This window comes from Embiotoca jacksoni, unplaced genomic scaffold, assembly GCF_022577435.1.
Source record: "Embiotoca jacksoni isolate LCO1_2020_lvr unplaced genomic scaffold, fEmbJac1.0.p SCAF_5, whole genome shotgun sequence".
In the NCBI taxonomy this organism is placed as follows: Eukaryota; Metazoa; Chordata; class Actinopteri; family Embiotocidae; genus Embiotoca; species Embiotoca jacksoni.
Genome location: NW_027185403.1, coordinates 8024252 through 8037094, shown reverse-complemented (window position 1 = coordinate 8037094; position 12843 = coordinate 8024252). Strand labels below are relative to the sequence as shown.

At 40.0% G+C, this 12843-nt stretch overlaps 1 protein-coding gene across 3 annotated transcripts in view; it reads left to right on the top strand.

Moving 5' to 3' along the window:
• mid2 (midline 2) overlaps nucleotides 1–12843 on the top strand; it is a 144734-nt gene that overhangs the window by 24325 nt on the left and 107566 nt on the right. For 2 of the 3 annotated variants that reach the window (XM_069170437.1, XM_069170433.1), the window contains exon 2: nucleotides 12167–12249. The exons of the other annotated variant lie outside the window; for it this stretch is intronic. The gene's annotated coding sequence lies outside the window, so the exon portion shown is untranslated. The remainder of the gene's footprint in view (nucleotides 1–12166; nucleotides 12250–12843) is intronic. 3 annotated transcript variants of the gene reach the window in all.

Genomic DNA, 12843 nt, shown 5'->3' with positions numbered 1-12843 from the left:
GACGGGGGTTTTGGTTTAGTATGCAACAACAATTTATCAGTAAGACATTCACTTACACCTGCGCGCATACACACACACACACACACACACACACACACACACACACACACACACACACTCACACATATACTGTACACTTACAAATACAGTAGCATTTACATGTAAATTCGAGTGACACTCATTTGACTGTTTGCAACTGCACAAAATGGTGGAACTTCACTGTATTGGCTCTTTAATGATTGATAGAACTGGTGAAGACAAGCTGATGATGCATTATTTACTGATTTGTCTTCTTTCAGTGAGCCTGTCTTCATTGCCTCTTCCTCTGTGATGAAACAGTCAATGCCTTACTTGGCTCCAGCAACAAATCAATGACAGTCTGCCTGATCAAAGAGTGGGACACATGCCTAAAACAACATCAGTCTACATATGAAATATTTAAATGGCGCAGAGGAAGACAGTAGAGTGAGAACAGAGAAAATGAAAGGGGAGCTGCAGGAAGAACTGCAGGAGGAACATAGAGGGAGAGAAACAAGATGACTCCCACTCAGCAACCTCCTCCTCAGGGTGGTGTTTGATGTGGACTTGTGTTTGCCGTTTAAATAGGCTTTTTTTTTTTTATTGTCTGGGTTTTTTTTTCCCTTTTGAGCATATTTCCCTCCTCTTCTTCATCTCTCTCACCAATGTTATATATCTGTCCATCCCAGAAGTCTTCTTGGCCCAAATATGACTCTCGTGCTCAGTATCTGGCGTGACTGCTCACTAATCCAAGTGTTCTTTCCCTTTTTAGGACTAGTGCTGTGCTATTTCTTTTAAATAGCACACTCGTATTGGAGATTTTCAGAAGATTAGAAACTAGGAATTTATTTAGTTGCACAAAGTCTAGTTTGCACATCAAAAAAGAAGGTTTTTAGATGGTCTTTACAAATAAAAAGGTTATCAATAATGTAGTAGAACTGAGCCAATGTTCGTATGTTGCATTCAGGCTATGCTTTCATCTGTGATAAGATACTGTTCACTACAGCTGATTGCCCTCATGCTTGGGAAATAAACAATTAATCATTTCAAACTCTACAATACATTTACATGGAATTAATACTCCTTTAAAATTTGAAGTGAATACTTTCTGTTTTGTTCAATATGGTGACACATGGTAATTTTTACAGGATCTGCGCCAAAAACAGAACATTAGCCATGACTCTCAAAATAATACCATGGGTAAACCATGAACAAGAGTATGCAGAGAACGTGTTAATCCAGCAGCTGATGAGGCGCCAGTGGCATGTCTTTTGAAAAGATCCTATTTTTAAAAAGTAGCTAACAAGGCTCAGCTCCGACTTAATGGTTATCTGACACAGCAGTAGAGGAAGAACAGCCAGTGGCTCAAAGATGCCTATTCAGCTGGGTTACCTGCTAAATAAAACATTGGCTGACCCAGCAGGATTATCCACTAAACATTTGTTGCACTGCCAAAAAATTATAGGTACCGGGTTATAACCAGTGGGCATGTGCTACTTAATGTCATTTAAGATTATAATTTACGGGCTTGAAAGATCATACCACAGAGTAAGAGAGAGCTGAGATGAGATGCAGAAAAGTTTTAAAATCTTCAAATCAGGGTTAGTAATAATAGTTTCATAACACAATTACAAAGAAATGCATTATTAACCACTGTCAGCAGATACAGTACAGCATGCTCGCTGTTGGCACATTTCTTAACAAATCCTCTAACCTGATCAAAACATGTAGGTCGCCTGTCGCTGCCTTCTGAATACCATCCAGCACAGATATTTCCCTCCTCTGTTTGGTAAGGCTTCGGCACAAAAGCAACATTGTTAGTGAAAGAACAGGGTTTTGGATAAAACAGAAGACCTTTGTTGTCATGGTTACAACAATAACCACCCAATTAAAGTTACGCAACAGTCATGGATGAAAGAAACTTTTGGTTTAAAACAGGAAATGAACAGCAGTAGTTTGTCATCACGGAGACAATATTAAACACATGGTTATAGTTATGGAACAAAACGTCACTGGCTACTGGTGTCAAATTAAGCAATACTACTTCAGATGCTTACGGACCTGACTGCATCACTGTCGTGCCATGAATAACGTTAAAGCACACCCTCAAGTGTAATATTGCGATTACACAACAAGTTACCATCTAAATAAAATACGTAATCAAAATGTACTCACAGCAATTCGCTCTCAAAATACAAAAGCTTTTGTTAGTGATCTCCCTTTCCATGGCAATACATGGGGACTAACAACTGGAAAGAAATCAGTCACGTCAGTAGAAGCGAATGTAATGTATGCAATGTTTACCACTCCAGGAAGCAGCCCGGCCCTTAGCAACGATCCTGGCAACAGAGAAGGGATCTAGTCCGTTTTATTGCTTTCTAGAGATTGTTTCTCAAACTGAATAAATACAGCACACAGAAATACAAAACTGCTTAACAGACACGAGAGATGTTGAAGGCCAATGTTTTGCCTACCCATCCAGCTACCTGACCTTTTGTATCTATAACTGTTTTCCTCACTCGGTTCCTTTTTTCCGTTGTAACTGCAATGACCAATAGAGAGCCCTCCAATGAAAAGAAAACTGCGGGCCATATTAAGCTGCTTACACAAATCAACAGATGAGTGGTTTGTTTTGGGGGGACCGTCTCTGTGCATTTCTGTTTAATTGCCTATTTGAATTGTGTCACAGGAATGAGGAAACGCACCACAGATAATGAAGAATAACTTTTTGCATTTTCATAACATACAATGAATTTCTAAAAAAAAAAAAAAACTTGATTTCATTCTTAAAGATTAACAGTATGAATTCACACTTTTCTCACAGTTAAAGTTAGACTGATTTGATAAGCTCTTCCACAAACTGATGCTTCATTCAGAGGCTGATGAATGAAAATGTACTCAACAGTGATGCCCCAGTGAGTTTCAGCAGGGAAGGAGGAACAGCTGCTTGGTAGACAGCCATTGTTGCTGTCTGTTTGGGTTAACCAAAGGAATAGGCAAAATATACACAAGTAAACACAACAGCCTGATTATGCTTCTGTTTGCCCCAAGGAAGTCCTCTGCGCATGACTGACAGAATCTGATAAGATCTGTCGCACATATTATCTCATTGTCGAAAGACATGTAATAGGACAGAGGCGCTTTATGGTTTCAGGATGTGTTGTTGAATGTGACAGTGCAGTAACGTACAGTATTCCAACAGACCCTGTGATCTGTGTACACAGACTGGTGCTGGAATGATTCATGATTTTTAGAGTCAATTTAGCATTAAAGCTGCTCTCCCAAACGACTTCTCAAGGTCAAACTACTTTACTCTAAGGCTATGAATAACAAATACAGCAGAGGATTTTCTCATTAGTATTAAAAATGTGTGTACTGAAAGCCAAACTGGGAATAGTTCTCCACAAATGCATAAAATTTATTAAATCAAGGCTGTCCTTACATGTTACGGATCATATGTTAAAGTTATGGGCTTTTGTCAGGACACTGTGCTGCTCATAAACTGAAGGCCGGCTCAGCAGCAGCGCAGGCTATTAGTGCAGCAGCCAGGCTAAAGATGAAGCTGCCATGAAAGGGCAAACACAGTTCTCCTGCTGTCTAGGTGAATTCAGCAATGCTAACAGATCTGATTGACTTTCAGCCAACTCTGCAAAGTTGGAGGTTCTTGGTTAAAAGGCAAGACCTGTCCTTTGAGTGCAGATGCTATGGAGAGCCTCGGAGCCGATAATTAAAAGTGCATCCTACTGAAGAAAAAAGTCGACAGTCATTAATGTGAGAGGTTCAGCCTTATTGAGCATTCTACAGTGGGACTGAGGCCCGGCTATAGATGGCAACCCATTACAGAGATGGTTGGTTATGAGCCACAAGTGCATCCCACAGTCCAAGTTTATTAAATCAAAGTCCCTCTTACACAATGCTGAAGTTGTAATATAATTTAGTACAAATGTCAAACTGTAGGTGCCATGTGTGATTACTGCTCAGCCATGCAGGCTGACCCTGCATGCCATGCTACCTCCAAATCTCTCATAAACATCTACTATGTTCCAAAGGAAATAAGGCTTCTTTAGGCTTGTAATTTAGTCTCTGAAGGTCATTCATCAATGTGAATGAACCAACAATCTAGTTTCACAACATTGCATCATGTAAATTCAGTCACCATTGCTCATGTTAATGTTTACTGGAGGACATTGTTAAACCCAGTTCAGACCACAGATTCACAACAACACAAAAACTGTATAAGGATGCAGGGAAAAGTTGCCTGGCCCGTCCCGGCTCGACTCCAGCTGGCTGACGATGTCGCCTCCGACTCAAATTGTTAAATTGCAAGTGGGGAGTTTTACATTGCTTATTAGAGGAGACACCAACTCCTATAACGATGGAACTATCCCAGAAAAAGACAGGAGAAAATGACAAAATAGGGAAGATCTTCTGTCTCAGGGTCACGGCATAAATTTGCATAAGCCCCTGGGTATTCTGTTGATGGACCCATGGGCGGCTCCAAAATCTCAACCCATTTGTTTTTGTTTTTACTGTTTCATCCCTACCAAAAATGCAACTGTTGCAAGCAACTCACTATGACTATCGTCATTCGTGTTTTAAGACGCCACCAATTATATCCCGCTGCCAAAAAGCCTGAAAAGCGAGCAGTTAAAACGAAAGTGCACCGTTTGTCTACTTTCATTAATTTAAACTGACAGGTTTCAAAATGTGGCAGACTGGTGAATTGTTAATAGTTGCAAGTTTGAAATCACCCATCCAGCCATAAGTTATCTATAGCCGCTTTACCCCTCTACAGGGTCACAAGAGGTTGAAGACTATCCCTGCTGAGTGGGTGAAGTCGATTATAGGGCTCATATTCACACCTAGGGCAAATTTAGAAACACCTATTAACCTAGCAAGCATGTCTTTGGACTGTGGGTGGAAGCCAGAGCACCCGGAGAAAGCTCCAGATCATCTGGTGTAAGTTTTTGGTATGCACTGGGCTTCATTGTCTAGAAAAGCCAGAGAGGGATAGTCATAGCTTTCTTCTTCTTCTTGGATTTCAGCATTGTTTCTCTTTTAACATTCTTTGTGATTAAACTGAGCCCTACCCCCTGTCAGTCGTAATACCTCAAGCAGTAAAGAAGCACAAACAGAGTTTATAGTGTTGTTTAAAAAAAGATCGGCTACTGCTCGCCTCATGCTGAGAAAAATGCTGATCGTTGACGTACCATGTTTGTATCCTGCTGTGAATGAGGTCATACTACGAAAAGTGGCAAGTATGTCTGAGAGTTTCCCTGCCCATTAAAAGTGGCTGACATGCACAGCTTGTGTGTGCAAAGCTAATTCTGGAGCCAATGCTATTGATCAGAATAGTTGTTACAAGACTTGAAAAGTTTTGTTTCCAAAAACATCTTCCCGAATCATTTCAAGCTATACTCTTTTGACGTAGTGTTACCCAAAACACAAGCGCAGAAAATTGGTTTCTTTTGATTTGTGTAACAACAGATTTATGTCAACCATATTTTAAGCTCAATGTGGAGGTAAGAAAATAATTCAAATGCTTATCTTCAGAAATATTGTCACCACCCTTTTGGATGTTCTGTTCCATCAAAACCTTGGCAGTTAATTTACTCTCTTTATTTGAAAAATGGAAGATGCCCCACCGTAGCACCAGCAATAACCTCTACTCAGGCAGAATAATTGAATTGTCATCACTCTTGTCCTTTCTGTTTTATTTGAGCCAAACTGTGTCAGCAGCGTTCAAAACTCATTAGCCTGTGTACATTGCACCACTGACATTTATCTGTGGATGATAGTCCCTTTTGGCATATTAATAGTTGAATTGTGATGGCCTGGAGAAGGGTGCCGTTTTAATTTCACCAAGATGTATTGGATGTCCGTGGAATATTTAATGGTATTTGTCAAATGTTAAGTGGGTGTGTGACCAGAAAGTGGTCACCTCAAGCTGCAGAGCAGCTACAAGAATGTGGTTAAGCAAAGTGAAGAACAAGTTGGTGTGCATTCGTGCAATTTTCTTTGCTGCTGCAGTAGAAGACTGTGGTTGTTCTGGGTGGCTCCCAGTGACTACCAGCAGGGAAAATGGAAGTACTGGGAGGGAAAAGAGTGACTGACTGGCTTTTCTTAAACAGGATAAACAATCAGGAATAAAAAATATTGATGATACTGGGAATGGAACTTTTTTGTTTTTGTAGTTTATTGATGAGTTTATCCACACTTAGGCTATTAATACTTTCCTATTGGATATTCAAATTAAATTTGACTTAAAGGATTTAGTGGCACCTACCAGTGAGGTTGCACATTGCAACCAACTGAACATCCTCCCATCATCCCTCCTTTTCCAAGCGTGTAGAATAATCTGGCCTTCAGGTAATACAAAAAATATTAAAGGCCAACTCTGGGGCCAGTGTTTGGTTTGTCCCTTTTGGGCTAAAGTAGAAAAATGGTGGTGCAACATGGCGGGCTTTGTGGAATAAGACTCGCCCCCTATGTACAGTAAGTATGAAGGGTTCATATAAGCTAACAAAAACACAATAATTCTTAGTTTTGGGTTATTACACACAAATGAAAACATAGTTATGAGTATTAAATTCCATTTCTGAATCTGACACACTGGTCCTTTAACTTGAAAATGTAGACATAAAAATAAATCTACGTAAACTTTCTGTAACAATCTTTTAAACTTGTTTGTGGTCAGAAAGTTAGTTCATTCACATCAAAGGATTGCTGCTGCTCAACATATGTTCCTTTCATGAGGTTAGATTTATTTTCTCAATAGTTTCCCCTAATGTGAAAAAAAAACAAAAACATAATTTTCTGACACCAATTTAGAGTTTTACTTTTGAAGCAGTGCCTCTGCCAGACTGCAGTTGAAGTGCAAGTGACAGAAAAAAAAGATGAAACAAAGGCAACTTATTTCTATTGGCTCAATTATTGCCTTGTGTAGCAATCATATTACATATGAGCTTTCAACCACAGGAATCCCTTCACTTTTTGTCTCATGCTATGCCCCCCAATTACCTCAATCATCCAGTTTTGTCCTTGGCCTTTCTCAACAAACAAAAGTGGTACATCAGCAAGCTGAGCTGTGATGTCTTAATTTGGGCAGGATGCTCTCATCAAAGCAAAATCGGTGTCTGTCTTTTACCAGAGCACATTTAGAGCCTGACATAGACTGCTTATAAAAGTGGAAGTAGCTTCCTGGTCTAAAAAAGTAGGCTAATGCAGAAGTGCCTTAAACTGCAATACCACCGAGTACCACTAGATTTTGACTCCAAAAAAAGCATCCGACTCCCATTCAACTTCCATCATTAAATATGGAGTCAGTACATTTCGTTAGTTATTTCGGTGTTGCTAGCTAAAGTCACTCCTTCTTATTCGTTTTCTTGGCGGTCTATCTGAAAATAATCCTTTAATTAATTAGAAAATAAGCCTCGAAAAACTGTGTTTTTGGTTTTTTATTGACAAGACTGTGGTGCTGTCAGGTTTCTGCAATCAGTGGGCGGAACGTAGTGTCGCCGGGTTTCCAATCAGATCGATTCAGATTCACTACTTACTCCCCCCCAGCTCGTCCAAATATGGTCAATTCTGGCTCCAAACCGCTCTGAACTAGCACAATAGCGAACTCTAAGCTTCATAAGGGCCGTTCTCAAACCAATGGGTGATGTCACTGCTGTTTGCCACTTGAGGCCTGCAAGGGCTGGACAGAATTCCTGAGTTATTTTTATTCATAGGTTGGTTTTAGTCTCATTTCTCTTTATTTTCTTCCTTGTCTGACTCCCACAGGAAGATAAAGGGGAAGAGGAAAAATGTAGAGGTGGGCGAGTGAGGAAGCCATGTTGTTATTCTGTTCACAGGCTGATGACAAACCTGTTTCCAAGTAACATTGTTTCCATAAAGTGAGAAGGACCTCTTTGGCATCAGCAGCCCTGTGAATGTATGCGTGTGCTCTCCCCTTGTTATCATTGCCACACCTGTTTCTACTCAGAGGGGCCAAATGTTCCACTCAAAATCATCGCACTCAACAGTTTACTTTTTTTTTTTTTTTAAACATTGTGAGGATTAAAAGATACACCTTAGACATTGTTAGTAAGATGTCATTGATCCATGTACTTTGGATAAGATTTATGACTGTGTCCTTCTGGAGGATTTTGTAGGAGGTGTAGTGGGTGTACCTTACTCCTACTAAATGTGACAGTTGTGGGTGGTTGACCTCACTTTTTGAGTTAAGCTGAGGATTTGAGACATCTGGAGTGAGCTTGGGGGGAAGTTGCTGCTCTTTTGCTTTGAAAGGGGTCAGTCCAGGTTGTTTGGATATCTGATAGGGCTGCCTCCTGGATGCCCTTCATAGGTTTTCCTGGCACATCCTGGTAGGGGACCATAGGGTCAACCCAGAACACACTGCAGGAATTATATAGCTCATCTGGTTTGGGAATGCTTTGGGATCACCCCAGGAGAAATGGAGGCTGTTGCAATGAAAATGAACAGCTGGACTAATTTGTGTAGCCTATTGCCATCACTCTGGATAAGAGAAGGGAAATGGATGGATGGAAGTCATCAATCAGTAATGCACGCCAGGGGTTATTCTGATGATATAAATTACCATATAGATTGTACAGGACAGAGGGTTTGTTCTTACATATTTTTTTTTATCCTGTTACAAAATCATCTCATTTAACCTACATGGGAGGAGTTCTGTTGTGGTGGCTGTGAAGGTGATAAAAGTGTAACATGTTGCTTTAAATTTGCTTACATGCTTTTGTCATCTGACTCCTACTTGTCAGTCTACTCGTGTCTATTTCATTTAGTTTCTACACTGCCTACAATGTATTATTACAGCTTCCAGAGAATTACAGTGAACCAGTTACTTTCATCGATGGTGAGTGTGTGGACACGTCGATAGGTCTAAATATAGCCCCACACATATCAGAGCAGTGTGAACATTCTGGCCCGTCAGTGATCACAGGCATTGCTCCTCACTAACACATGTCTTACAATTGGATTTTATTCTGGTGTTGAGGCAAGCATTGACAGGATTTCCTTTACGTCAACAAAAGGTACAAATTGTGAGTTCTGCAAAGGCCATGAAACTTGAGTTTGAGGTTCAGTTGAAAAGCACTCCACTAACAGTCTGATACAGCAAAACGCTGCATTGTCTGCAATTAGCAAGGGAGCATGAAAAATACATTACTAAACAGAAGTGACTAGATATTCAAGGTGCATTGCCTGAATCTGTTTATAAGAGAGTCAAAAGTTTCAATTTGTGCTTCATATTTTAAAGCTCTGAATGTCAGCTGACCTCAGGACTTTATTTCGGCATCATTGGTTTCTCATTAGTGACATAACAGAATAAATAATATGTAATTTGGTTGTTAAAAAAGTATATTGGTCAAAGAAAAAACTCAAACTTACCACTTTATGCACCAATGACTGTGTACTCAAACTGTTGGCATGGTAGATAAATAATATATTCTTCTAATCCATGTCATCTGTTTAAGCTGTAAGAATTGTTGTGCATTACTGAGTGATCACATTTTCTGTTTACAGCTGCTGACAGCTCAAACAGCCCATTCTCAATAGTCATTATGTGGCTGTAGCAGATGGTTAATATGTGCTCGTATAGACACTAATCTCACATTTACAATTAGATATGAGACAGTAACTGACTCCAACACACATCCAGAGTGAGTAAAAGTGAGTGCTAATGATTACCTTCTAATAGACTGATGTTCATCTGAAACATAGAACTCTTCGAATATTTCCAAAATAAATCAAATGTGCCTTTAACTATTGAAAAACAGTGCTATATATTTACTGGATACTGTATATTCAGATATTTGTCAGGGATTAAAACGGTCTTCATTCCCACAATATTTAGATTTGCTTGGCTTTACAGTTAGTACGTCTCTGTACAAGTCATTTAAATATAGCACCAATTACATTTTAAGAAGTAGGCTTTTTTTTAAATTTATTTCTATTTGTATTTATTTAATAGGGTAAGTACTTACTTGGCATTCTGGGGAGATTAAAACATGTCATAAACCTCTTGTAGGCAACTGACAGGCCTTTTGTCTTCTTATTGTCTTTTATTAGGCAAACAATAAGGTGAATAATTGCCCACTGAAGCACATTAAGCAAAAGTGATAGTGGACAACAGAGGGAGGAGAGATTGGCAGCAAACAGCCACTTTGTCTATAATTAAGCATGGTTTTGTTCGCGCACCTCATGTTGATTTGTTATGCTAAATAATGAGCTGTATTGGAAATGAATTAATGCTTTCAAAGTGATTTATAACCATAATTTATTATTCAGTCTGTAGTGAATAAATCTAATTGACAAGAAAGTGCATACAGATGTATTCAGTTTGTTGTTTGGATAGTTCGTAACTTGTATGTTTATGTTTGTGCCACAGAGACCTTAAAATTATTTCAAATCTCTGCATAAAATTTCAGCCAACCTTTTTTTTTTATTAACCCTGACATACTATTCTAAGCTTTAATCACAATTTTCTTCATTTGCTTTAATTGTATTCAAGCAAGCATTCTCATGTAATGCACATGAGCCTCAAAGAGGTTAGGAGAAGCAAGAGTTACTTAATTCTCAGTAAATATTACAAAATCCTTTGGATCGAGAGGCTTTGGAATCTGCAGGTATTTTCAATGCAGCTGCCCAGCTCTGTCTTTCTTGCCAAGTCCTCGTCTCTGCCGGCAGAGAATGACTCACTGCAATCCCTCCTGAACCAGTTGGCAACAATAGCTTATTAGGAACCAAATGATGGGCAATGTGTTCTGTTTGCTCAGATTATTTCAAACCGACAAAAAGGTAACACTGCACCTGGCCTGCCCTGAAGAAAACAATGCGCTGATAGTCGGTGATGGGGCTTCTTCTGTTGACTGTCTCCTGTTGCTTCTTTTTGGCTGCCTTCCGGTGTCAGTGTTTATCTGCTGCCTCTCTAAGGCCATTATCTCACCTGAATCGCTGTTATTCCTATAACATCTGAAACATTCTATGAAGCATGGCTCTTGATACATTTCAAATCAAAAGAAGTTTTGTTTATTGTGTGTATGATTTCTATTTGCTTTTTAGAAATAGTGTTTTGAAAGAGTTTCCAACTGTTGACTTAACACGTGTCTGATTTATTAAGATGTCAAGATGAACTTTAAATTTCTTCCTTTATTAACTGTTTCCACTCATGTTGAATCCAGAATATAGTTATCATATCTCAAGAGATACAGCATGCAAAGTTTAGTGCTGGTCAGAGAAGACTACCCAGTAGTGCACTCAAAAATTCCACACGGGAACAAAAAACGTTCTGCTAACAATCCCACAATTCAATGTGCAGGCATTTTACAGATGCCAAAACACTACGTGCAACTCAGTGACAATGATTAGTACTGTAAGTGTTTGAAATCTAATGTCTTGCTCAATGCTAAATCAGCTGTTGAGTGTCCATTGTATAGTGTTTGGAGTGGTTGGTGTGATTTCAGACACAGCTTAAAACTACGGGTGCAAAGACTGTGAAGAGGAGGAAGGGACAGGCTGTGACGATGGATTTTTCAGGATTTCATTGTAAACTAAATTAGAGCGAAACCAGAGAGGTGGGGCTACCTTATTTATGAGTAACTATATGTCCTAAGATAGTGAGCAACATGCCACGGCATAATGCATTACTCCATATGGCTTTATTGTCTCTATAAAAGCGTAGCTGTTGAAAGGATTATTTATGGTATCTTCACCACTAGTACCTACAATATAACATAACACTATGTGTGTGTTTGTGTGTGTGTGTGTGTGGGTGGGTGGGTGTGCGTGTGTGTGTGTGTGTGTGCGTGCGCACGCGTGTTCTTTGAGCATGTGCATCTGTTGCGGACTATTGCTAGTCATTGCCTTCATCTGCAGCCTACTGTGAAATTATTGTCTGTTTTTCACTCAAACATGGGCTTTCACGCTAATCAGACTTGTTTTCTCATTACCTCCCTCCTCTCTCCCCTCCCCTCCCCTCCCCTCCACTCCTCCACTCCTCTTCCCGCTCATTGTCTGTCGTTTGATATTCACCTCACTTTATCCCCCATATTTTTCTCTCATCCCTTCACCGTCTCTCCCAACCTCCATTGGTCTCCTCTCTCTCTCTCTCCGTCTCCCTCTCCAGCCGATCGACGTCCACAGTGCTGCTGCTGCTGGTGCTGCTGGTGCTGCTGCTCATCACTAACTAGGCTGCCTCCGAGCCCACAGGTACGCCCCCCCCCATTCCTCTCTGCCCCCCTCCCACCGTCTTCATGGTCTATTTTTAACTCCACTCTCTAAGATCTTTCTCCTCGATTCTCACTCTCCAACCCCAACTCACATCTCTGTCAGCACCTCTCTGGCCAAGTGGTAGGAGCCTGCAGACCAATACCTGTTTATTAATTTATGCTCATGCTGGCCTTTCTCCTTTTTTTTTTTTTTTTTTTTTTTCCGTTGAAGAAGTGCTGCCTCAACTGCATTTTGACCAATGAGAAGTGAGTGGTGTTGCATACACTTTTTTTTCTTCTATAACATTAGATGCCCTTTTTAGCTATTGATAGGTGTATCAGCGGGGTGAGTTGCAGTAGAGGGCATGAAGGGGGGAGAGGTTACACCATGATAAGGAATCAAACCCACAGTATTACAAACACTACAAATGCACCAAAACCTTCTGAGAACCACACTGACTTAAATTAGTTTAAATCTGACATATGTTTTTGTTTATTCATGTCCTACATGGTTTGCTTTGTTGAGCTGCCACCTTCCATTCAGCCTGGCAGCCATCTCCACCGCCCCAGGAGGTGAGAACATAAAGCACATGTT